The sequence below is a fragment of the Carettochelys insculpta genome, chromosome 6 (assembly GCF_033958435.1).
Source record: "Carettochelys insculpta isolate YL-2023 chromosome 6, ASM3395843v1, whole genome shotgun sequence".
NCBI classification, from domain to species: Eukaryota; Metazoa; Chordata; order Testudines; family Carettochelyidae; genus Carettochelys; species Carettochelys insculpta.
In genome coordinates, this window is record NC_134142.1 from 93,340,148 (window position 1) to 93,364,319 (window position 24,172).

General features: G+C 40.2%; 1 protein-coding gene across 4 annotated transcripts in view; it reads right to left on the bottom strand.

Annotated features, from left to right (window-relative positions):
* Nucleotides 1-21,450, bottom strand: part of HIPK3 (homeodomain interacting protein kinase 3) — a 122,703-nt gene extending 101,253 nt beyond the window's left edge. Inside the window, exon 1 of one of the 4 annotated variants that reach the window (XM_074997624.1) lies at nt 20,687-21,450. The gene's annotated coding sequence lies outside the window, so the exon portion shown is untranslated. Of the gene's footprint in view, nt 1-19,879; nt 19,969-20,686 lie in introns of those variants that run through there. The other 3 variants (XM_074997626.1, XM_074997623.1, XM_074997625.1) reach the window with 3 other exon arrangements.
* Nucleotides 21,451-24,172: the final 2,722 nt, after the last annotated feature.

Sequence of the window (24,172 nt, forward strand, 5' to 3'; positions counted from 1 at the left end):
AGAGAGTAAGGATGGGTGGGAGGGGACATTCTATGGGCTCTAGCACATTCCAGATAGAAACCTACAAACCTCGTCACATTAAGCTTGTGGAACAGAGGCGTACTGATGGAAGGAAACCTACTGAATGGCAATTAGCTTTGTAAGATGCAAATTCATTGTCAATTTCAGTAGAAGTGAAGGGCAATTTTTTTTTTTTTTTTGCTATATTAAGGCAAAGATCTAGCCAGTAGACGATTCCCATAGTGGAACATGGGAACATAGCTAACTTATTGGAATCTTTGGATAATCTACAGCTCCCATTGCGACACGCATACATTCCCTGTGTTGGGCTGCAGCATGTGTATCTAGGGCACTACAAACACTTGACAAATCTCTGTTGCCCTGGTCCCTATGGGCAACACTGACACCCAGCACACAATTCTAAGCACCATGAACTGCTATAAACTGCAACAGGAAATCAGTCCAGGAGTATTAAGCGGACATAAAATCATCCTTGCCACTTGTCTTCAGTCTAGTACACTTCAGTCTACTCACTCACCTGTGCTGGACAAGAGAGGTCAATATTGTCAAGTAGCAACATGTCCACTGCTTACTGAGCTCTTAGAAAACATTTAGAGGTATATTACAGCTAAATAACAGCACAGAAAGCAGAGACAGAATGGGAGGCTGTAAACAAACTTTGTGAGACCACAAGAAGTATGGCCACACCCATGATAAATGGTTGTCTGGCTAACTAAAATCATGCCAGATTATAGAGTTTGCTGGATGAGACAGTTCTGTATTGAAGAGGTTCAACCTGCATCAAACTAGCTCAGCGAAAAAAAACGGCCCTTCAAAACATGTCTGCAGCATCACCTTAATCTTATGGACACTAGTACACTGAGGACTCAAAACAATGTTTTTACCAAAAAAAAAAAAAAAAAAAAAAAGGAGTGCAAAACTTGAGCTCTTAAACTGGCTCAAAAAGCATTTAATACTTTTGGATACCTGAGGATTTTTTTAAATGTTTAATGCAGCAAACTCCACACAAAAAACGATATAAGGAATTGCAAATCTGATACATCTGATGCATTTGTGATAGGCTGAAATAGCTACCAATGATTTACTAAGAAAATGTCAGGGTTAGCTCAGAAGAGTGAAGTTGACCATTGGGCGTATCTTAAAAATATTCACACAAAACTTTGTGCACCAATACATCAGCTTCTCTCTAAGTCTGGGAGTGTCCTTTTGAAAGACTAGTATGACTTTCTACAGCTCCTCCTACACCATGGCTCTAACACTCTATCTAATACTCTATCTACCAAGACGACATAGCAGTAGGAAAACCTCTTCCAGCCTGCAATGACCAGACTTACAGATTGATAGGTGCAGCCATGTTCCAGACATATAAGCAGGGGAAAAAAATCAGTCCTGCCAAATATTTGGATCCAGCCCACCATGATTCTGAGTCCAGCAGTGTGCTCAGACTAACTGCCTGCTCACCATGACTCCACACACTGCTCGAGGTGGCCGGTACCCGGGGCAGCCACATCTCTGCACGTGTACACCCTTGTCAGGAGGAGGGCAGTGGGCCTCTGCAGGCTGCCTGCATCTCCAGCACCATCCTCACACCTCCTGTTGGTCAGAAACCCCAATGGGTTGCAATGCTTGCAGGCTCAGGTTGCACAAGACTTGCTGCTCCTCTCTCCCTCCCCCATCCAGGGACATACAGAGACATGCTTGACCCAGCAGCCAGAAGTTTTGATCAGCAAGTAGAGCTGAGACAGAGGCTCCCTGCCTAAGTGCCCTGTTGGGCCCCAGCCAGGAGCCTCCTATAGGTAAGTACCTCCCAGCCTGAGCCTGTACCTGGCACCCCCTCCTACACCCTGACCTTCTGCCACAGACAACAACCTTTTCCTGCATCCAGGCCCTGCACTCTCTCCTGCACCCATATCCCTTACCCAAGCTCCCTTCTGCACCAAAACTCCATCCCAAACCCCAAACTTCCTTCCATTGATATAGTAAAAGACAATGGCCAATAGCCACTTACCAAATATGAGAATTTTTGCTCATCTCTTCATTTGAGGCTATTAATATCAACTTTTTGACTTCTGAGTTTGCTTTTGACTTTTGCCACCAACATACTAGTGTGAAGGCACCCCTGTAAACCCTCCTCCCAAATACATGGAGACAGTATCCTTCACCTGTGACACCTTTTCTTGATTAAGCCATCCAAAGCAAGGGACTGCATGTCGATCACAAGAAACCCGTCTCACATCTTTTTCGGCCTAAATAACTCCAAAGCCATGAAGTAAGTGTACTTTTCAGCAGTCCAAGTAACAGTGTACCAGGTTTTAATAGCAATTCAGTGCTACTGTATGGTTTTGCAGATGCTACCAGTTCCAAGACTCTTTCAATAACAGCAGAGGAATTGTTCCAAGAAATAAATGTATGGGTGAAATTATGCTAGATCTAACATTTTAAATGTATTTTTGGACCCAGTCTAAAAAACACATTCATAAATGTTTGTAGTAGTGGGGCCTGAGCCGTGCCTTTGTCAACTTCTTTCCTAATCCATTATAATTACTAAAATTCTCAGTATTCCCTGTATGCCAGTGTGCATACTTAAAAAACACTCGGTATAAAGTTTACTAACTTATTTTCTTGAGTTTAGTTGTTAACCTCTCATATGCATGCTAGAATATTTCATATTTCATTTTGAATTCCAAAGTTTGTGCAACTTTGTAGCTATACTGCAGCCAAAGCATCTGGAGAATACAGACTGAACATATCAGTATGACTCACTGTTACATAGTTTCATATAACTTAAAAAGATATTGCAAAGATTGAACTGTAAATAAGGTACTGGACTTCTTGTTATACCTCCGGGAATGTGTAATGCAATCAATACAAAATATCAGTCCGAAAATAGTATAATAAATAACTATTTTTTCCCACAAAAGTTGACTAAAATTGATAATTGAAATTGAGGTTTTTCACTTGGAAATTTAAATCAGTCAGCACTGAGAAACTAAAGTGGGAGCCATTAAGCACTCCGAAATACGTCAACCACTACCTTTGTTATTCAAATTTTTTTTTTTTAGAAATCAAGGAAAGGTAGTGTCAGTCAGCATACAAGTCTGGGAACAAGTCTCTTTGAAAACAGTAGCACTGCTTGAGATCTTGAACCACAACCAAGAGAGGAAATAGAATATGGTAAAAAAGAATTTGGTTCAGTGTCTAAGCAAGAAGGCCTTACGTGTGCACTTGTGGAAAGGCAAGGTCTACAATGCTGTTAGTAAAAAAGTATGTCAGCCTCATATAGAACTCAAGACTCATCTTCATGTGGACACACGAGTTGAGACTACTGTACAAGCCAATTGTTTTGTTTTTTCTCTAACACTCAAATTCAGTTCCTCTGACGTGGAGTTAGTGTCCATTTTTATTCTCTTTGTAGAGGAGTTTCATTGAGTCTTTCCACATTTCTCTCTTCCCTCCCATTATTTAAACAATCACCCACCCTTTTTGGCACCCCACCCCCACCCCCACTTTCCTTGCACGGATTCCCTCATCAGTCATCCAGGGTTTCAGACTAGTATAGAAACTGATTTTGTTCTTCTACATCATTCTCAAATCCAACAGTTCTCATTAATTGTCACTAAACCAATGGAACTATGATAAACTGTTTCATCTCTGGCATTCTAAGTAAATTTTAGTTACGTTTTCCGTAAGGACAGTATAGTGAAAGTAAATACAAATAAATACAGCAAACGAAGTACAAGTTGACAGTGTACAATATTACTGGCGTTGGTAAATAAAGTACTCTGCATACATTTTTGCTGTTTCTCAATACCTAATCTGGTTTTTCTTTCACGTTACGCATTACTAGCTATACCTCTCTATTATCCAGAATATCTGGCAACCTCCCGATCTCAAGGCTGCTGGATATGAAAGTTTACACTGTACTTCTGTTCTCAGCCTGCCCCTTTCCTCCTGTGTTTATTGTTCTTCCTCCTGTCTGTAGGTCTTATTCATCTCTGACCTCTCAGGTTCGTATCATCTTCCTCCACTGCTAAGGGAAAAGAATCCTACCTATATTCCAGCACAAAGATCTTGCTTGTGGCACTGGCATGCACAAATTGGATTAATTTCCATGGTTCAGCCTCAGATGTAATAAGTTAGGACATGTCCAAGCTGGAGCTAAGCAGAAAGCATCTAATGATCTCTCCTGGAAACAGGAGCTAACATATGCCCCGTCCCATAACACCTGCCAGAAACAAGTGTGGGGAGAGGCCTCTAACTGAAGAAAATAAAATGAAAGAGCAGGGTTCAGAACTGCATCTCCCCAACATAAGGATTTTGAGAGTGAAGCAGAGATGTGAGCAGTCAAACTTAGAGAAGAGACTTAAGCTGTGTCTACACTGCAGGGTTTGTTTCAGCATTACTGTCTAAATAAGTAATGTTGGAAATCACATTCACACAGACACACTTGTGCAAAAGGGAACATTTACAGCCACAGTTCACAGCCATAGCATCACAGTAGAACACTTCACATGACCCAGTAGCAGCTGTGCTTTGTCCACATGTTCCTTTTCAACCCTGAAAGGGCGAAGGGTTTGGGAAAAGTCATTCACAGAGCTGGAGAAATTATTTCAAGGGAAAAGCCCTCTTATCTCAAACCATCCTGCTTGGCTGTGTGAATGCTTTAAGATGTTTTCCAGGAAAAAGGGAGTTTTCTAAAGTAAACAAACAAAATAAGAGTATAGACAAGCCCTCAGACTGGCCATTCTACAAATAAATAGGCAAGCCACAGGAAAAAAGTGAATTTTGATCATATTAAGAGCATGTAGACTATGTTTTGGCGCTAATCAACTGGGACAGTCACATGTGTTCTGTCCAGAAGCACAAGAGGAATTCTTCCCAGGTTTACAAATTAACAGAGGAAAAAACAAAATGTAAAATAGTACTCAGTTTTTACCCCACACCAAGTTTAAAATTCTACAGAAACTTCATATCCAACTTTCAAACTTTTTACTTTTTACTTTTTACTAAAAGGTAGAGTAATTAAACTAAAATCCCTGGAAGCTGCATGGAAACTGTTTAAAGACACCATACTAGAGGCCCAACTTAAATGTATACCCCAAATAAAAAAACACAGTAAGAGACCTAACAAAGAACCACCATGGCTAAACAGCCATGTTAAAAAGGCAGTGAGAGAGAAAAGGGCAGCTTTTAAAAAGTGGAAGTCAAATCCTAGTGAGGAAAATAGAAAGGAACATAAACACTCCCAAATTAACTGTCATAATGTAGTAAGAAAAGCCAAAAAAGAGTTTGAGGAACAGCTAGCCAAAAATTCAAAAAACAATAGTAAAATGTTTTTTAAATACATTAGAAGCAGGAAGCCTGCTAAAAAAGCAGTGGGGCCCTTGGATGATAAAGATATAAAAGGAGCGATCAAGGAAGACAGTGCCATTGCGGAGCGATTAAATGATTTCTTTGCTTCAGTCTTCACGGCTGAAGATGTTACAGAGGTTCCTAAATCTGAGCCAGCCTTTTTAGGCGACAAATCTGAGGAACTCACTCAGATTGAAGTGACATTAGAGGAGGTTTTGGAATTAATTGATAAGCTGAATAGTAACAAGTCTCCAGGACCAGATGGCATTCACCCAAGGGTTCTGAAAGAACTCAAATGTGAAATTGCGGAGTTATTAACAGTGGTTTGTAACCTATCCTTTAAATCCACTTTGGTACCAAATGACTGGAAGACGGCCAATATAACACCAATATTTAAAAAAGGCTCTAGAGGAGATCCTGGCAATTATAGACCGATAAGTTTAACATCAGTACCAGGTAAATTAGTAGAAACACTAGTAAAGAGTAAAATTGCAAGGCACATAGAAGAGCACGAATTGTTGGGCAAAAGTCAGCATGGTTTCTGCAGAGGGAAGTCGTGTCTGTCTAATCTATTAGAATTCTTTGAAGGGGTTAATAAACATGCGGACAAGGGGCACCCAGTGGACATAATATACCTAGATTTCCAGAAAGCCTTTGACACGGTCCCACACCAAAGGCTTTTATGTAAATTAGGTGGTCATGGGATAGGAGGAAAGGTCCTTTCATGGATCGGGAATTGGTTAAAAGACAGAAAACAAAGGGTTGGAATAAATGGTAAATTTTCACAATGGAGGGGGGTAACCAGTGGTGTTCCCCAGGGCTCAGTCCTGGGACCGATCCTGTTCAACTTGTTCATCAATGATCTAGAAAATGAGGTAAGCAGTGAGGTGGCAAAGTTTGCAGATGACACCAAGTTGTTCAGGACAGTCAAAAGCAAAAGGGATTGTGAAGAACTACAAAAAGATCTCAGCAAACTGAGTGATTGGGCAGCAAAATGGCAAATGAAATTTAATGTGGGTAAGTGTAAGGTAATGCATGTTGGAAAAAATAACCCAAATTACACGTACTACATGATGGGGTCAAATTTAGCTATGACAGATCAGGAAAGGGATCTTGGAGTTATAGTGGATAGTTCTCTGAAGACATCCACGCAGTGTGCAGCGGCAGTTAGTAAGGCAAATAGGATGTTAGGAATTATTAAAAAAGGGATCGATAATAAGACAAAAGATATCATACTTCCCCTATATAAAACTATGGTACGCCCACATCTCGAGTACTGCGTGCAGATGTGGTCTCCTCACCTCAAAAAAGATATATTGGCATTAGAAAAGGTTCAGAAAAGGGCGACTAAGATGATTAGGGGCTTGGAAAGGGTCCCATATGGGGAGAGGCTAGAGAGACTGGGACTTTTCAGTTTGGAAAAAAGGCGATTGAGGGGCGATATGACAGAGGTATATAAAATCATGAATGGTGTGGAGAAAGTGAATATAGAAAAATTATTTACCTTTTCCCATAATACAAGAACTAGGGGACACCAAATGAAATTGATGGGTAGTAGGTTCAAAACTAATAAAAGGAAATTTTTCTTCACACAGCGCACAGTCAACCTGTGGAACTCCTTGCCCGAGGAGGCTGTGAAGGCCAGGACTCTATTAGGGTTTAAAAAAGAGCTTGATAAATTTTTGCAGGTCAGGTCCATAAATGGCTATTAGCCAGGGATAAAGTATGGTGCCCTAGCCTTCATAACAAGGGCAGGAGATGGATGGCAGGAGATAAATCACTTGTCTTCTGTTCTCCTTCTCTGGGGCACCTGGCATTGGCCACCGTCGGCAGATGGGATGCTGGGCTTGATGGACCTTTGGTCTGACCCAGTATGGCCATTCTTATGTTCTTACATCGTGAAATGGAATATATTATATTGTCAACATCTGTACTAGTTGCAGTGGACAAGCTCAGAGGATCCCCAAGTCCATTACAATTATTTTTGTGATCTTCCAAAAAGGCTTGGAAAGATGTGAAAGCATGGCAAACGTGGCAGTCTTTATGACAACCTTGGAAAGCATGCACTGTTCCAAGTTTCACTATACGAGTTATTAACTTCTAAATGACATGGGATTTCCCCATCCCAGAAAAAAAAAAAAAAGCTTATACTGCTGAAAACTATGCTTGAATATGTTTTAGAACTGCCTTAAGTATAAACAGGTACTCAATATATAGTTACAATAATACTCAGATACGAGATGGTGTGGCCAGATACTACATTTGCTAACAAATACAAGGTTTCAATTACCACAGAATACACACATTTTATGGTTACATTATATTTTTAAAAAACACAGTATAAAATACCAAACTAGTAAGGTAGCCCTTGTTAAAGTCATTTCCATTTGTCTCGGGACTTCAGACACTCATGGCAGCCTGACCAATAAGGTGACAGACAGCAGATTGCTTTCAAGATATGCAAATTATTCACTTTTCTCTCACTGACTACCTTACAAATGCCTTCTTCACATCTACCTTATGGAAGATGTAAATTCAGATAGATATGTAAAAGTTCCATTTAAAAAATCCATTTTTGTGTTTTTATTCAATTTAATCCTATTCAATCTTATTTTTAAGATCATTATTGTGTGGGTAATTTCATGCAGAGATCTCCAAAGAGAAAAGAAATTTGTAATCTGCAAGGAAAAATACTGAAGAGTAAACACTTCCCAGAAATTACAGCATCCTCTCAATCTTGGTCAAGGGGTATGAATACATGAGCTCTCTCCCAGATGTGTTGACCTGGTAAGGCCAGAGGGTAACGCAAGTGGGGAAGACAAAAAATAACACACAGTACTGAGCTGGAGTAGCACCAGCCACAGTGCAATATAAAAGTATACTTTTAAGTTGAAGAAATAGTAGGCTCCTAGACACATTCTCAGCTGCATCCAAGCTCTCTGGTTTTTCAGAATAATGGTGTTATTCAAATGACTAAAAGCTATTTTATGTGTTCCCTTTTACTTGTAGAGTACTTTAACTTTTTACGCTAATAAAATTATGCAGCTTTTATCCACAAACTGAAAGAACAGATACATAAAAGTGATTTTCACCACACTCATGAAAGAAAGGATTCTTCCACCCATTCCTGAGACAACGTCAGACGAATGGACTATATTAGACCTTCCATTTCCACAGCTGAATGATAAACTACACAAAAGATCCTATCCCAGGGCAATCTGCCTCCATAGTGTCATTCTTCCAACCCTATCTTTTCCATAATCCCTTAGAAGAGCTTTGAACTTCAAAAACAAGGGCAAATAAATATCTGGAGTCAAATCAAAGGCCTGGACTAAAAACCTAAAGTCCTTGGAGGCCATACTAAGATACTCTTAGTAGTGCTGGACCAGAACAGCCTGAAAGAGCTCCAGGATCAGAAAATACTTTAAACGTGTACACACCTACCTGACTGGAATGTAGGGAGAGACATAAAAAAAAATAATCAGGATAACTGCTGAGCAGGTAAAAGAGCCAGAACAGCAGGTGAAAAGATAAAGCTCCTAAAGAAAGCTCATTCACAGAAAGAACTGACTGGGAGATTATAAGGAGGTAAGCCTAGAATGAAAGGAGGTGGCATGTGACTTCATGTTGAAGTGAGAAGTACTGGTTCACACAGATATACAGTAAATTCTTTCATATCTGGCAGCCCTGGGACTGGGAGGTTGCCGGATAGTCAAACATTCTGGATAATAGAGAATACCTAGCACTGCATAACACTAAAGAAAAACAAGATGAGATATTGAGAAACAAACAAAAATGTATGCAGAATATTTTATCAACCCATCATATTGTACGCTGTCAACTTACACTGTATTTACTTTCACGAACGGTACTTACAGAAAAATGTAACTAAAATTTATTTATGGTTAAGATGCTGGTTATTTGAGAGTTCTGGATGATAGAATGCTGGATATTAAAGACTTTACTGTACAATACTAATATCTTAGTGACCAACTGAAGCTTAAGAATAGGAGTGGACAGATGATATATGCACTTATCTCAATATAAAATTATAAGAATCAGAAGGCAAAAACTGACCAAAAATCAGGACAAGGCATGGAATGGAAATAAGGAAATTTGGTTTCTGTTCCTAACTTTGCAACAGACTCGATATGAGGAAATTGACCAGATGCAACCTCAGTTTCCCCATTAGTTAAGCAAGTACTTTATACTAATTATTTCCCATCTTGGAGGGGTATTACAGCACTTCATAGTTGTACAGCCCTTTAAGATACTTAGATAGAATGTTTAGACAGACTTCTTTATTAACGGAATTAAAATTCTAAACAATTAAGTGAAGAAAATGATTTGAGCCATTCCTATCACGCAATTTTCAGTTCATAGGAAAAGACTAAACATTTACTTGTTGAAGTAGACTACTGTATTTCAAATTACTGACCATGTAAGTTCAAATGAAATTGGTCAAAAGTCCATTGTCTCAATACATTAAAATTATTTTTAAATATGAGAGTTCAACTAATAAAATGTAGAGAAGGAAATCTGCACGACTTTGTAGTGACCTAAATTTTCTGAGAGGCATTTATCCCAACTGCAATACTCAAGAGAGCACAAAGGTATAATTATACTCAAAGTTTAACACGTCAGAAATGAAACCTTATGATTCAAATAAGACTTCAGGCTATGTCTGCACTAGACACAGAAGTCGATCACCAATACTCAGTTTTAGCTATGCGAATTGCGTAGCTAAAAATCGATTTATCTGTGGTTGACTTCCATGCCTGTCTATACCACAGAACTTCAACCTTCCTTTGATCTTCCTTATTCCTCACCTCTCATGAGGAGTACGGGGTCATCGTTGACCACTGAGAATATGATTTCATGCATGCATGAAATGAAATCCCAGAAGATAGACTCTGAGCAGATAGAGCTTCTGCTGTAGTGTGGCTCTAGCCTTAGTCACAAACGCAAAATGAACATACTTATTTTTCCTCTTTTGCTTCATGGCAATAAACTAGTATGCACAAGGAGAAAAATTAAGCATCTGCCACCAGCTCCGAATCAGCATATGCTACACTCAATACAAGCAGTGCATGAGAAGTAGCTTGAACACCTACATGCAGACCTATCCGCCTGATCTATTTTTAAAAAAATTATCCTTCATTAACCTAAAACAGCAGGGAAATAAATTCTCAGAGGACTGATTAGAACCTTATGTGAGTCCTCGTTATATGAGTGAATTTCACTTGAAGAAAAGAGCTTATATGGTCAATAATGAGATGATTTTTCAAATCTCAACCAAAACAAAACAGAAGATTTGGACAAGCCAGTGGTCTGGAAGACCTGCTAACTCTTTCATGGAAGACAGCAAGACAGAGAATGATGGGAAAGTGGAAGAGGGTCCATGAACACAAGAGAAACTGACAGGTGGAAAATCTGTCCAACCAATGCAGAGAAGCAGTAGTGACTTTTCATTCAGGTAAAAAGGAAGCCCTGCAAGAGAGATTTCTCAAGTGTGTCTATGAAAGGTGAAAAAGTTTGAATTCAAGTTAAATACGCATAACATGAAGGGAGAGGGCAATGGCACACATTTGAGCAAGCAAGCAGGCTCAATGCTTAAAATAATAACAACTTTAATAATAAATTTAAATTCTAATCAAGAAGATTAAAAATTTACAAAGAACAGGACTATGTAAGACACTAATAAAGGTATTTGTAACCCAAAATTTCCCAATAATTAAATCATCATTAAATCTAAGCAGAAAATTACAGTTTTATTATGAACTCTATCTGATCTATTTTTATTGATGTTATACAGCTAATGGTTATTATGATCCTACAATGGGGACTATTTTTTTCATTTAGATTTAAAATTCTGATGTTATGTATTAATTGCCCTACAAATACAATTTTACATTTTTATTTGCATTTGGTGCACCAAATTTCAAAGTTAAATTCCTTACTGTACCTTTTGCATTTTATACATGCTCATTTTAAGTCTTGATCCTCTAAGCTCCTATATTTCCAGATTCCTGTTCCCCTGCAGAGCATCACTAATTTCTCTGTAGGCCTAGCAAGTTCTACCTATGTTCATGAGTCTGCGGGATCATGACTTAAGCCATTTCTCTGATTCTTATCTCAACAGAAACCATCTTTACAATAAAAAGATTCAACACAGCTATTTGTCACCACAAAAGTTTTATAATTTTAGTTTGAATATTTTTAATATTAGAACCTCAACATTAATTGCAAGTATTTTATCGTCCCTCATAATGACTACTGTACAAAATGAAATTAGCACTCATTTTACAATTCATGTTCTTTACAATATTGCCACCAAGAAAAAAAATCCTTGTGACGATATGAGGCAAAGTCAATAAAACACCAAGTTCCATACCTTATTTACCCCAAAACCATGAATGCGTCATAGAACTAAAAATTCTCTGAAAATGACATTTTACTATACATTTTGGATAACTAATTACTGCTTGAGTGTGTGTGTACCCATTAAGTTATATTCATGGAAACATGTATTTTCTTTATTCTCTACCAATGTGTCTACAATCTATGTAGAAGACATATATCATAACAGAAAATGAGTTGAACCGTGCATTAAATTAATAAGAAAGTTAAGAAGGACTACACAGGGAATCATCCACAGTGGTCCATCAATAGTTTAAATGCTGAGATATTATACCATGAAAATACTTTCTAAAACTATGGATTTATTTTGGTAACATTTAGTGGATGAGACACTCATGTGTGATCAGTTTTAAAAGATCACATTCTAAATTAAGCATTGTTTCATGGGAAAGGATTTAGCAATATCACTAATTTTCAACAAGTAATTGAAAGGTCACTCATTGCTGAGAAATTTAGCATTTATGAACCATTCTAACTCATTCCTTTACTTTTAAAAAGGGCATTCTTTAAAAAAAATATGATTACACTGTATACTAAGAAGCTAAAAACATAATTCTTTCTAGTACTGATTTTGTTCTAATCCATTTTAGCAACATACATTTTATTGCTATTTTGAAGAAAGCCAAAATTAACATGGATGTTTTGCTTAGCGCCAACTGCAACCTAAATATCATCTTATTATGCCCAAATATTTTTGGACACTATGAAACTGACAGAGTGTGGGAACGAAAGTGAATCCCCCAATTGTGGAGTAAGTTTTAACAGCAATACAAAGCATAGCCTTGTTTTTATTTATTTAAATATTTTTCTAATCCTTTTATTTTTTTTCAGGCAGCATTAAATATGGAAAATATTTACTAAACCAGGAAAAATTACCACAACATACTTCCAAATAATCCCTGGTTATTCAATCTCAGCAGACATACGTAAATAGAATTTATTTTTATGCCTGTGGATCCTGCCACCATTCACTGCCTAGGTTTTGGGAAGTCAAAAAATAGTTTTTATGCCACCCCAAAAATCCTGAAATGGGATAGGATGCATTACATAAGTATATGAGAAGACCTGATACACTACTCTGACACTCCATATACCAATAGAGCACCCTCATATAATTATATGTTTCATATAAAATATGCCTTGTGAACTATCATTTTAATGTCTTGAGCTGTTGAACATTAATATCCTGTTGGACTGTATGTGCTTCTTTGTATGCAAAGTTATGAAGTCTTGTTACTGAACAACCTCACAATGAAACTTTCAGGCATAACAATGGAGCAGCCAGACATGCTGATTGCTCAGTAAAAGGAATCCACTTTCCCAACAGCCATCCCAGAAGACTCCTCAGAGAAAGCATGTTGTAGACCAGTGGTTCCCAACCAGGGGTCTGCAAGACTACGTCTACATGGGCACAAACCTTTGCAATAGCCATATTTCAAAGATTACTAATGAGGTGCTGAATTGAATATTCAGCACCTCATTAGCATCAGGACACTGCCAGCCGTGGCGCTTCAGAAGCACTGCTTTCGAAAGTGCACAGCTCAGCGTGGCTACACGGGGGTCCTTTATGAAAGGACCCATACCTTTCGAAATCCCCTTATTCCGATCAGTGCACGGGATAAGGGGATCTCAAAATGTGCGGTGTCCTTTCGAAAAGGACCCCCATGTAGCCACGCCGAGCCATGCGCTTTCAAACACGGCGCTTTTGAAGCACCACGGCCGGAAGTGTCCCAATGCTAATGAGGTGCTGAATATTCAATTCAGCGCCTCATTAGTAATCTTCGAAATATGGCTATTGCGAAGATTTGTGCCCGTGTAGACACAGCCCAAGGGTACTGTAGGGAGTCCATGAAAAACTAAGAGAAATAAAAATCATCATAGAAAATATAATTGGTTTGGATGGTGGGTCTGCATACAATTTGGGGGGCTGATTGGTGGTCTCCACTGATGAATAGGTTGGGAACCACTGTTACAGGCAATGGAGAAGTCTTGCTCAGTGTGGGTGAACCCTCCGCAGCGCAAGGATAGATCTTCTCAGCAAGCTGGAAGAAATTATAAAGAGGAAGAAGGACATCATGACTTGCTATAACACCCCCCACTTGTCCCCTCCTCTAGCTCAACACCTAGAAGCATATTTGGAGAACAGAGTCTTTGAACTGCAGAGAGTGGTCCTAAATTGGTGGAGAGGCCCAGCCTCTGTACTGAGAAATTATACCATGTGCCAGGGTGAGACACTGCTTGATTCAAATCCTGTTTAGTTTATTAAACTTAAATTTTATTTTATTTTATTTTATTTCTTAGGTAACCAACTTTGTGGTTGTTGTTTGCTACTTAATCACTTAAAACCTCTCTCTCTAAAGTTAAATTTTTTTTCCATAATTTACCTAAAACCAGGGCTTTTTTTCCCTAAGGGAATGCCCCAGAAATCATCTTTCTTCCATTAGAACAACAGAAAAATGTTCATCGCCAATCCCACAGAGCGCGGGGATGGAAGCAAGAGATGCCAACGGTCCCACAGCAGCATGGGGACCTGGGCATTAAAACTGAATACTCTAACCCCTATGAGGAATCATCAGACTTGAATTCTGGCACCCCTTTTCCTAGCGAAAAAACCACTGTCTAAAACTATCTGTTTTGGTTGAGCTTATTGGGAAATCTCAGCTGAATTTATAAAGGCCAGTGTTGCTCCTCTTCATACCAAGGCAGGGACAGACTGGCTAATGAACATACACAGTGTTCAGGCTTCTGACCAGTGCGAGATAATACAGTTCTGGGATATGAGGCTGGGGAGCTGCAGGGAACTGGTTAGTGCCCCTCTATTACTGGTTCATGATTGACAAATTACACAAGCAGGATTCATGTAGCTCATTTGGGTGCGTGTCTGCTTTTGTCAGTGAAGTACCTGCCAGAGGTTTATAATCTGCCAACCACACCATGGTATGAGGGATACCCCAGATACTGGGATGGAATAGAGAATTCTGTGGTCCAAAACTTCAGGTTTTCCTCTGGGAACCCCATCACAACTATATTTAAGGAGATCACAACAGTGTCATTTTAAATAATTGCTTAGAGAGGATTTGAGAGAGAGAAAAAACACATATATACACACGATTTTGGGTGTACTAGAAATACATAGTTCTAATTAAGAAGTTAGAGAATGTTCCATATCAGTGGTCAACAACATAGATGTCAGAGTAAATGTTAAATTTAATATAGGCAGAAATATTTCATCACAAAACCTTCCAGAAGTAATTTTATTTTTTTAAACAAAATAATTTTTCTCTTCTAGTTTTAGAGCGTAATAGTAAATAGGTACATTTAAAAGGCTGAGAGAGATTTTAAAATTTAAATGCAGAGTGGCAGGAGAGGCAGGGATAAGAGCTGAGCCAACCTGCATGCTGGGCTCAGCCATTCAAATGCAGAGCAGCGGGGGAGGAGAGACACAGTTAACAAAATAACTGACAGACATGTTGGCGGTTATTCGGTTACCAGATTACTCATTCTCTTACATCCCTTGCAGAAACAGCAAGAAAAAGCTTGAAGATAGAGATTTGCAAACTGAACTAATGTAATATACACTGGAATACTAAATTGCTAAAAACTACTTTAATTATAATTATTCTCTTACTATGTATATATGGCTTACTCATCTGCTCTCTAAAACTGTCCAAAAATTCTTTCCTGAGACATTTCTCAACTTGTTTTCTTGAACTTTGGTCTCATGTGCAACCGGCTCATTTTAGTAACTAAAAACACACTTCCTATTTTCTCATTTTTCCAGTTCATCTTAAATTGCTTCTTCCCCATAAGTGCACATACCCCACCCCTGTAACACAAATCATGTGTAAGTGAAAGCTCCCTTAATTACGTGAATCTTCCTAGATTTCAATACAAAAGTTTTTTAGAAGTATAAATTATATTTAAATTAGTTTTGGAAAGAAGTGCATTTGCTTCCTCATAAAAATAGTTAAGTTTCAAAAATATTACAGCACCAACTGCACTCTACAGCTGTTTCCACATTTTTAAAATTGCAGTAGAGTTAATATTTAGTACAGTCAGAAATGCATAGCCTGACCTGCTGCAGACGACATTATCCATCTAAGTGGCTCATAAAGCAAGTTGAAGAAACAGCACGTCAGAACACATTAAATTAACTTTATGTCAATAATCTTAAATTCTCTTGTAAGGGTGTGATCGCCACAACAAGAGCTTCTCGGTACATTCATCTTAAGGCCCTCTGCAAAGCTACAGACGACTAAAAGCTTTTTCCTAACACTGAGATATGGGTGGAATTTCATTAATCCCAACACGAAGTACATCACTGAAGAAGATAGTTATTTTTCCATGTTTCCTCATTAGAATATTCTACTTATTTTTTGCACAATTACTGCAGGGACTTGTCTACACTTGCCCCCAACTTTGAAGGGGGCATGTCAATTAGATTGACGGGAGATTACTAATGAAGTGTTGTGGTGAATATGCAGCACTTCATTAGGCTAATTCTCCCCCACAGCAACTCTGAAGCATCAAATTTTGAGGAGTAAAGCCACTTCGAAGTGCCCACAGCTACATGTATGCTGCCACTTCTAAGTTTGAGGCTTCAAAGATGCCATGGGGGAGAATTAGCCTAATGAAGTGCTGCATATTCACCACAACACTTCATTAGTTATTGCCCATCACCCTGATTAACATGCCCCCTTCAAAGTTGGGGGCAAGTGTAGATAAGCCCTAGGAGTATAAAGGCACACTGTGAAATCTGGTCTCCATCTGTAAAATGTTCTCTTGTGTTGCTTTTACCTTGTATACAGTTTTCACAGGGGAGACCCTTACTTCTCAAAGTTAGGATCCTGAGCCAGAGAGAGATTGGAGGGGGTCACAAATTTATTTTGGGGGGGGGGGGGGATTGTCACAGTATTGCCCACCTTACTTCTGCACTGCTGTCAGAGCTGGGGGGGCGGGGCTGGAGAGTGGCGCCTCTTGGCCAAGGTTCAGCCAGCAACAGTGCAAGGGTAGCAATATTATGCCATGCCACCCTTTACTTCTGAAGTGCAGCTTTCAGAGCAGGGCATCCACAGAGTGAAAAGGCATACTAAGGGCATAATCTGAAGGCAACAACACAGAAGAGTAACAGTATCACACTATGCATGCCATCCTGTTGCTGGTAGCAGCTCTGCCTTTCAAGTGGACTCCCAACCAAAAGCCACTGCTCTGCAAATGCCCAGCCCTGAAGACAAAGTCAGCAGCAGAACAGAAATAAAGGTAGAAGTACTGCAGCCCATCCTATAATAATTTTACATCCATTCCACACCCCCCAACAATTCCTTTTTGGGTCAGGACCACTACAATTGCAACAGCTTGACACTGCAAATTTAAATATATGAAATCATGAGATTTATGGTTTTAAAATCCTATGACTGTGAAATTGACCAAACTGGACCACAACTTTGGTAGGGCTTGATAATCAAATTGCAAGCAATTTAGTGCTAATTCTCTCTCCCTCACACACACCATAACCTGTAGACTGCTTGACAAAGCATGGAGATTCAAATGTAGAGGACTTCTACATTTATACAATTTAACATTGTGCGTGATGGTATTTTTCATTCAAAACTGCACCCCCATTGTAGAGTTTGTACACACACGTGCTACTAATAGTTCATTATTAATCAATACATGAGCTGAAAGTTAAACTGTACCAGAATTCTGAAGTTGAAACTTTTCTTCTGCATTTGACATTACTTCTGAAATTCAGAAAAAAAAAAAGCCTAGCCATGAAGATACAATCATGTCATTACCCGTGACAAAAGACTCATCAACTGAGAACTCCACAAGTGAAGGCAAACTTTACAATTTGAAAAAAGAAAAAAAAAAAAAAAAAAAAAAAAAACCTTCAGAAGTCAAAATAAATACACAATGGTAGCAAGAAAAATGAAAACTGTACTTTCCTTTTTTTATTCTCTACATTAATATATTAAGGCTCCAAATTCACAAGCTCATACGTACAGCTGGAACCTCAGGAACATGAGCCTGCAGAATCAAGTGCTAAGGCACACAATGCATCTAGGACGGGATTTTTCAGACCCATTTGCTGTTGGCCTAACTGGCAAAACTCCTGCAGATTTTAATAAGAGCAGTATCTAGTCCATACACTAAATACTTGAAAAAAATAAAAAATAAAATTAAAAAAAAAAACAAAACACACCTCCAAGTCATCACATGGTGTTCCTCTAAAATAGTTTAGCAAAACTTATCTGAAAATTTTCTTTTCTGCTGTAACTACAATTCCTCTCCTACAGTTTGTTTGCTTTGTATATTTGATACCACTTTGTTTTCCTGTTTGCATCTGTCTCCCTCACAAAAGAAAGCAGCAGAAGAGATCCAAATATAAGAAACCACAGAAATTGTCAGAGGTGGTCTAGGCAGATGTAGCAACTCAAACCACTCATTTTTTTTAAGCTAACCAGATTTCAAACTGATAGAGTCTAATTCTAAACATGTTTGCAAATACCAAGAATCATATTAATACCACAAAAGTATCAGTAATAACTTATATCCAAATAAATCTATGAAGAAATAAATTACCAACAGAATACTAATTACATCATGGATGAAAAGCAAAATTGCATTACAATTCAAACTTCCAATACTTATAATAGCAAACAAGTATTACTCATCTAGCAAATTTTTCTACATTAGATAAATCTGGCTAACCATATACACTCATCTGCAGGTTTAATATATGTTGAGACAATGCATTCATCAATATCGTATCAATTTTCATTCTTTAAAGGCACCTACAAAAGGTGTACACACTGTTGTACTCTTATTTGCAAGCTCATGGTACCACTTCATAATGCAGTCCTGACCTATTTTTTCAGCTGCTTAATTACACTGTTTGCTGGATGACATACTTGTTAAAGTTAAGACAGTTTTTAGTTACAGTGTGTATTTCAAACACAGTCCCTCCTGTAACAATGTTAATTTGCCAAAGGTCTCTATAAACCAAACTTCTGGAGACTAGCCAATATTTTTATTTTGCTCTCAAATCAGCTGCTCCACTTCAACAGACTTAATACAACTGCTGTGATGGTATGTGAAAGTAATACTCAGACAATACAAAACTATATTTAACTCTGTAAGTCTTGTTGCTAGTGAACTGCAGCTTTAACATCAGTTATCCCCACACTTACAACATACTTAGCCTACATTTAAACCTAGTGATCAAATCAAACATGCATTTTAAAATGGTCTTCAAAAGACATTTAAGATCTGTTAAGTAAATTTGGAAGTCTTAGAACCTTATAATTAAATGGAACTCACATACATTAATTTCCAGGTTTAGTATATAATATCAAAGCCAGTAAACTATAAAATAATTTTAAATACTACCTGTACTAATTTATGGCTTGATATAAAAAAGACTTAATAATTATCTTATAAAGTTAACTGACATAGTAGCTCATTTCATAATATAAACCAAGACAGTCAGCACCTAAAACCAAAATAGAGCAGGGGTATAGAAATGACTCCATGCCAGCAGAGCAGGGGAAGCAACTGTGGAGTTTGCTCCAAGTTTTATTCAAACAATAAATTGTTTCTTTTTAAATAGTCAAATTATAAACACTAAAAGACATCAGCCTACCTGGAAAGCTACTGAGCAGCTAAAATTCCCCTTTAGAAATAAGTGCTTATGTGACACGTCAAGATTAAAAAAAAAATCTGAAACACCGAAAAAATAGTTTTGGTCAGTCTCTAGCTAAGTGTTTAAAGTACAAAGCAGCATATCCTCTAATTTCCATCAAGCTCCAACTTCAAATAAGTCAGAACAGCCAAGCTATAAATATGGAGAACTGTTAAAAAAGCCAACACAACAACAAAACAACATGCTCTAAAAGAGCTCCTGGTAATAGACAGAATGAATACATCGTCACCTAGGAACAACGGCAACATTTCACACAGAGAATACCGTACAAGGACTAAACTAACACTTATTACTAAACCATGGTCAGGCGAGAAGAGGAGGGAAGAAACCGCAGCAACGTAAGTTCCCAAGGAGTTCCGCTGAATTGTCACCAGTCCCACGTACCATTTTAAGCTATTATTTTTCCGTTCTCAAATGGAAACAGACGGACTCCTTCCCAAACTGCATTTGCAAATTACTGTACCTCTGCGTCCCACAGGGAAGCAATAACCGCTGTAATAAGAGAGGCTCGGCAGCCCCGCCTTCCTGCTGGCCTAACAAGTTGCAAACGGTGGGAGCAGTAGTATCACATTTCCTCGATCACAACAACAATCACACACACAGCCTGGGGTTAGTTTTACACACGTCGAACAAGCCCATCCGAGGGGAACACTGGGGAGTGCGCTGGAGAATGGGAAAACTTCTGGAGGCAAGCGAGGGAAGGGCCCATGGCCGGGGAACGGGAAAACAAGGGACTCTCGTCGGTGTGGGATCAGACTGCCCGTTTACCACTAGCTCCTTCGCGGGGGGGTCGCCTCCCCGAGCAAACTTTTAGTGCCGGGCGAGCGAGCCAGGCGCGGAGCTGCGCAGTGCGTGTACGAGGTGGGGCACTGCCTGCCCCCCGCCCCAGCGGCTGAAAAAAACAATCGCCTACAGCGCGCTGGGGGGGTGCGGGGGGGGCTCAACTCGTGACCCAAAGTTTAGTAGCTCCAACGGCTCCCCCTCTCCCAGCACCCCAACTTGCCTGCTCCCCGGCAGGAGGCGCCTCCGGCATCAGCGCGGCCGCCTCTACCCAGAGACCGGGCAAGACGCACCGGAGCGCTCTCCCGCCCGCACTCCCCACTGCCACGGCCCCACGCCCAGCGGGGCACTCTGGGGCGCGGGCGCTGCGACCCCAGGCAGAGACGAGGAGGAAGCCGGGTCCCCCCTCACCTTCATAGGTCGGGCAGCGCGAGTGTCCGAGCCGCCGCCACCCTGGGCATGTCCGGGTGAGTCACGGGGAGGCGCCTCCCAGGCCGGGCTTAGCTTCTCGCCGCTGCCATCTTGTCCTGACGGCTGCGAGGAAAGAGCCCCAGCTCAGCCTGCTCAGCTCCCTGGGTCTCCGCCTCATCTTTCCGGTGAGGGACCCGGCTTTCTCCCGGCCTCCTCCTCTCTCCGGCAGCGGCTTAGGGGCTGGTGCCCATGGTGAACGCGGCGGGGGCCCGCGGGACTGGCTGCACCTCAGGCCCGCCTGGACGTGGCTCGGCTCTCAGCTTCAGGGCCCTCCCTAGCGGAGACTGGGCGAGCTCGCGAGCTCTAGGCCTCCGCCGCAGCGCCACCGCCCGGACCCTGCCTGCCGCGCTGCTGCTGCTGCTGCTGCTGTTGTTGCCCAGAGGCCCGGCCCCGCGCCCCACTCAGCCCGTTAGGGAACCAGCCTCCCCGCCTGCTTCCTTCTGCCAGGCTCCTCGGCGGAGCCCCGGGATGCCGCCTTGGCCCCCCTGCCCTCCCTATGGCTGAGTGTCGCCTCTTTCTTCAGTTCAGGAGCCCCAAAGGCTCCGTTCTGCCTGTGCAGCCGCGAGTTCCCTCCCTTTTCCTACATGGTTGTGGAAAGTCAGACTCCTCTGTTTAGCCTTCCCCTAGCCCGGTAACGCCTAGAGCAGCTTCTAGCTGGAGCTGTTGAAACCCATTCCCAAAGCGAGCCGAGTAAGTGGCACGGGCTTTATGTTACAACAGAGGAAACTGAGGCACGAAAAAGTGAAATAACTTGCCTGAAATTAAAAAAAAAAAAAAGCAGTTTCAGTAGCATTTTAAAGACTAACCAAATAATTTTGTTAGTCTTTAAAGTGCCACCGCACTGCTTTTTTGTTTTGATAGAATATAGACTAACACAGCTATCTCTCTATTGCCTGAAATTGTATGTCAGGCCACTGGTAGAGCCAGGATTAGTGTCCCAGTCTCCTGGTTCCAGTATGGCACTCTTTTGAATAGGCCACGCAGGCCAGGCTGAAATGCTAGTGTAATCTCTCCTGTTCCTGCCTAGACTGCTGTGGGATGGAGGATAGCTTTGTGGTGCCAGTGAACTCTTCAGGGGAGGCACTGACAAACCTCAATGGCTTTCCCTTACTGCTGTCCTAACTAGAGCACTGTTCCCACTTCTGTGGTTCACAAAAACAGAGGTGAGGAGAGGGAGGAACCAACTGATTTTATCGGGGGAAACGTTTTTTGTTGTAATTTCATTTCCATCAAAATGATACTTATGGTCAAAGCAGGAAGCATCACTACAGTATCTAATGGCCAGCACCTCAAGGCAGGACAACTAGAAAGGATGGCAGTGCAGGTGGTGATAAGAAGAGAGATTCTTGCAACTTACAGCTCAGACAGGAAAAAGAAGCCAGTAGCATAGAAGGGAGTTCCTGATTTGTTTGAACCAGCACTGCTGCTGTCTAAGCACTTAGTCTTCATATTCTGCCAGAAGTTTCCTCGAGAAAGCAGCTCTCAGCAGCGTAGGGTACACTGCTAATCGCCAACTGCCTTGGAATCTTCTGGCTGTACTATTCTATCCCTTCCTAGTTAAACAGATTGCTGACGGCCAGTGGAAGAAGTTATTTATGTTGTCGTATCTGAAGTTCTGAAATGTGCAATCGCTGTCTATATTCTACTGGTGCATATGCTGCATGCTCCTGTGACTGTTAGACACAGCTAGTAAGACCCTCTTAGTCTGCACCTACACCTTTCTTCTCAAACTGCAACCAAGAGTACAAAGGGCAGAGTGGACAGACCACTTCTCCAGTTCACCCTCTCTCCCACCATGACATATCAAACAAAGGATCCAAGCAGGGGGCAGCCACTTCTGTTCCCTCTCCAGGGTCCTTAGGCTATTTCTACACTAGCACCCCCAACTTTTGAAAGGGGGATGCTAATGAGACACTTTGGGATATGTTAATGAGATGATGCAACGAATATGCAGTGCCTCATTAGCATAATCACCACAGTGATTCAGAAGTGCCACTTTCAAATCGCGCACTGCCCGTGTAGACAGGGGCCTTTCGAAAGGACCCCCCCCAGTCTTCAAAAGCCCCTTACTCCTAAAACCAAATAGGCAGTAAGAAGGACCCACTTGTTCCTTCTAATAATAGTCCACCCCAAAGCAACTCCTAGACTAGAGTGAGTAACTGAGTCTTCCATGCTTATGCTTCGTTTTTTGATTTAAGGTAACCTAGAATCTATAAATGTAATCGGTCTATGCAAACATGAATATAAGGCACTGTACTTTTCTCAACACCTCCATTTTATTTACAACACACTCATGCTTGTTTATTCATTGAAAATGAAGTGCTTGTAACCTGGAAATAAAAAAACCCACAAGAATATAAAGTCAGGGTCTCACAGGCTTTTGAATCTGTCCATAAATACTGACATTTTGACTAATTTACTTATTTTTAAGCACCCAACCTAGTAAAAATGTACGGACTGAATTGGCTGAATACAGACCTTTTAAAAATTTACAATATTCTGAATTCAACTCTGAGTTCACTTATTTATTTACCTCAGTTTTCCATCATTTTGATGTCACAATCTCTGACAGCCTCCTACAGAAATAGATTAGTAGTGAATATCTGAAGTTTCAATTTTAAATACTGGAAGAAAAGGAAGGAACTCTGGGTTTACCTTTGAATTTTGGATAATTTTGGCTAAATAATGGAAAGATTCCAATGTGCATCTGAATTGTTTTTCAGTCTTGTCCTTATGTGATTCGAGATTTTGTTAAGTAGATCATACCAGATTTCCAATCAAACTGCAACAGTATAATCTTGAGCAAGTAATCTGTCATGTTTTTCTGAAACCTCCTTCATCTGTATTTTTAAAACATAGTGCCTCTGTCTTTAGAGTCCCTTATTGTGCAAAGTACGTGCTGTGTTATGAATAAAGGCCTCCTTCTGTCCTGTGCAAATAGCTTTGGAACAGTTGAACATAAATTCAAAACACACTGCTCCTAAGAGTTCTCTTGTGCATTATAAGGAAGCTGAAGCATCATGCTCACCATTCATCTCAAGGCTTGTCTATCCTGGGTTTCCCTATGAAAAGTAGGTTGAGAGACTTGGAGTGATTGTTACAGGGTTTATTTATGGTGGGATTTTAGTTGTTATAATGGCTTATTGTGTGGTTACATGGGCTGAAGTATTTTGTGTCTAGGATATTATTTTCTGGTGCTTTCAGAATTTTGATAGGTGTTTAGAGTTATGGTAGATGCCTTAATATAATTAAACAAACTCAGAGGGTAGCCATGTTAGTCTGTAGCTTCACAAAAACCAAGCAATCCTGTAGCACCTTAGGGCAGGTTTACACAACGTAGTTATTTCAAAGTAACTAACAGCTTTGATTTCAAAATAACTATCTTAGCCAAAACACAACTTCTATTTTGACATAAATTCAAAACAG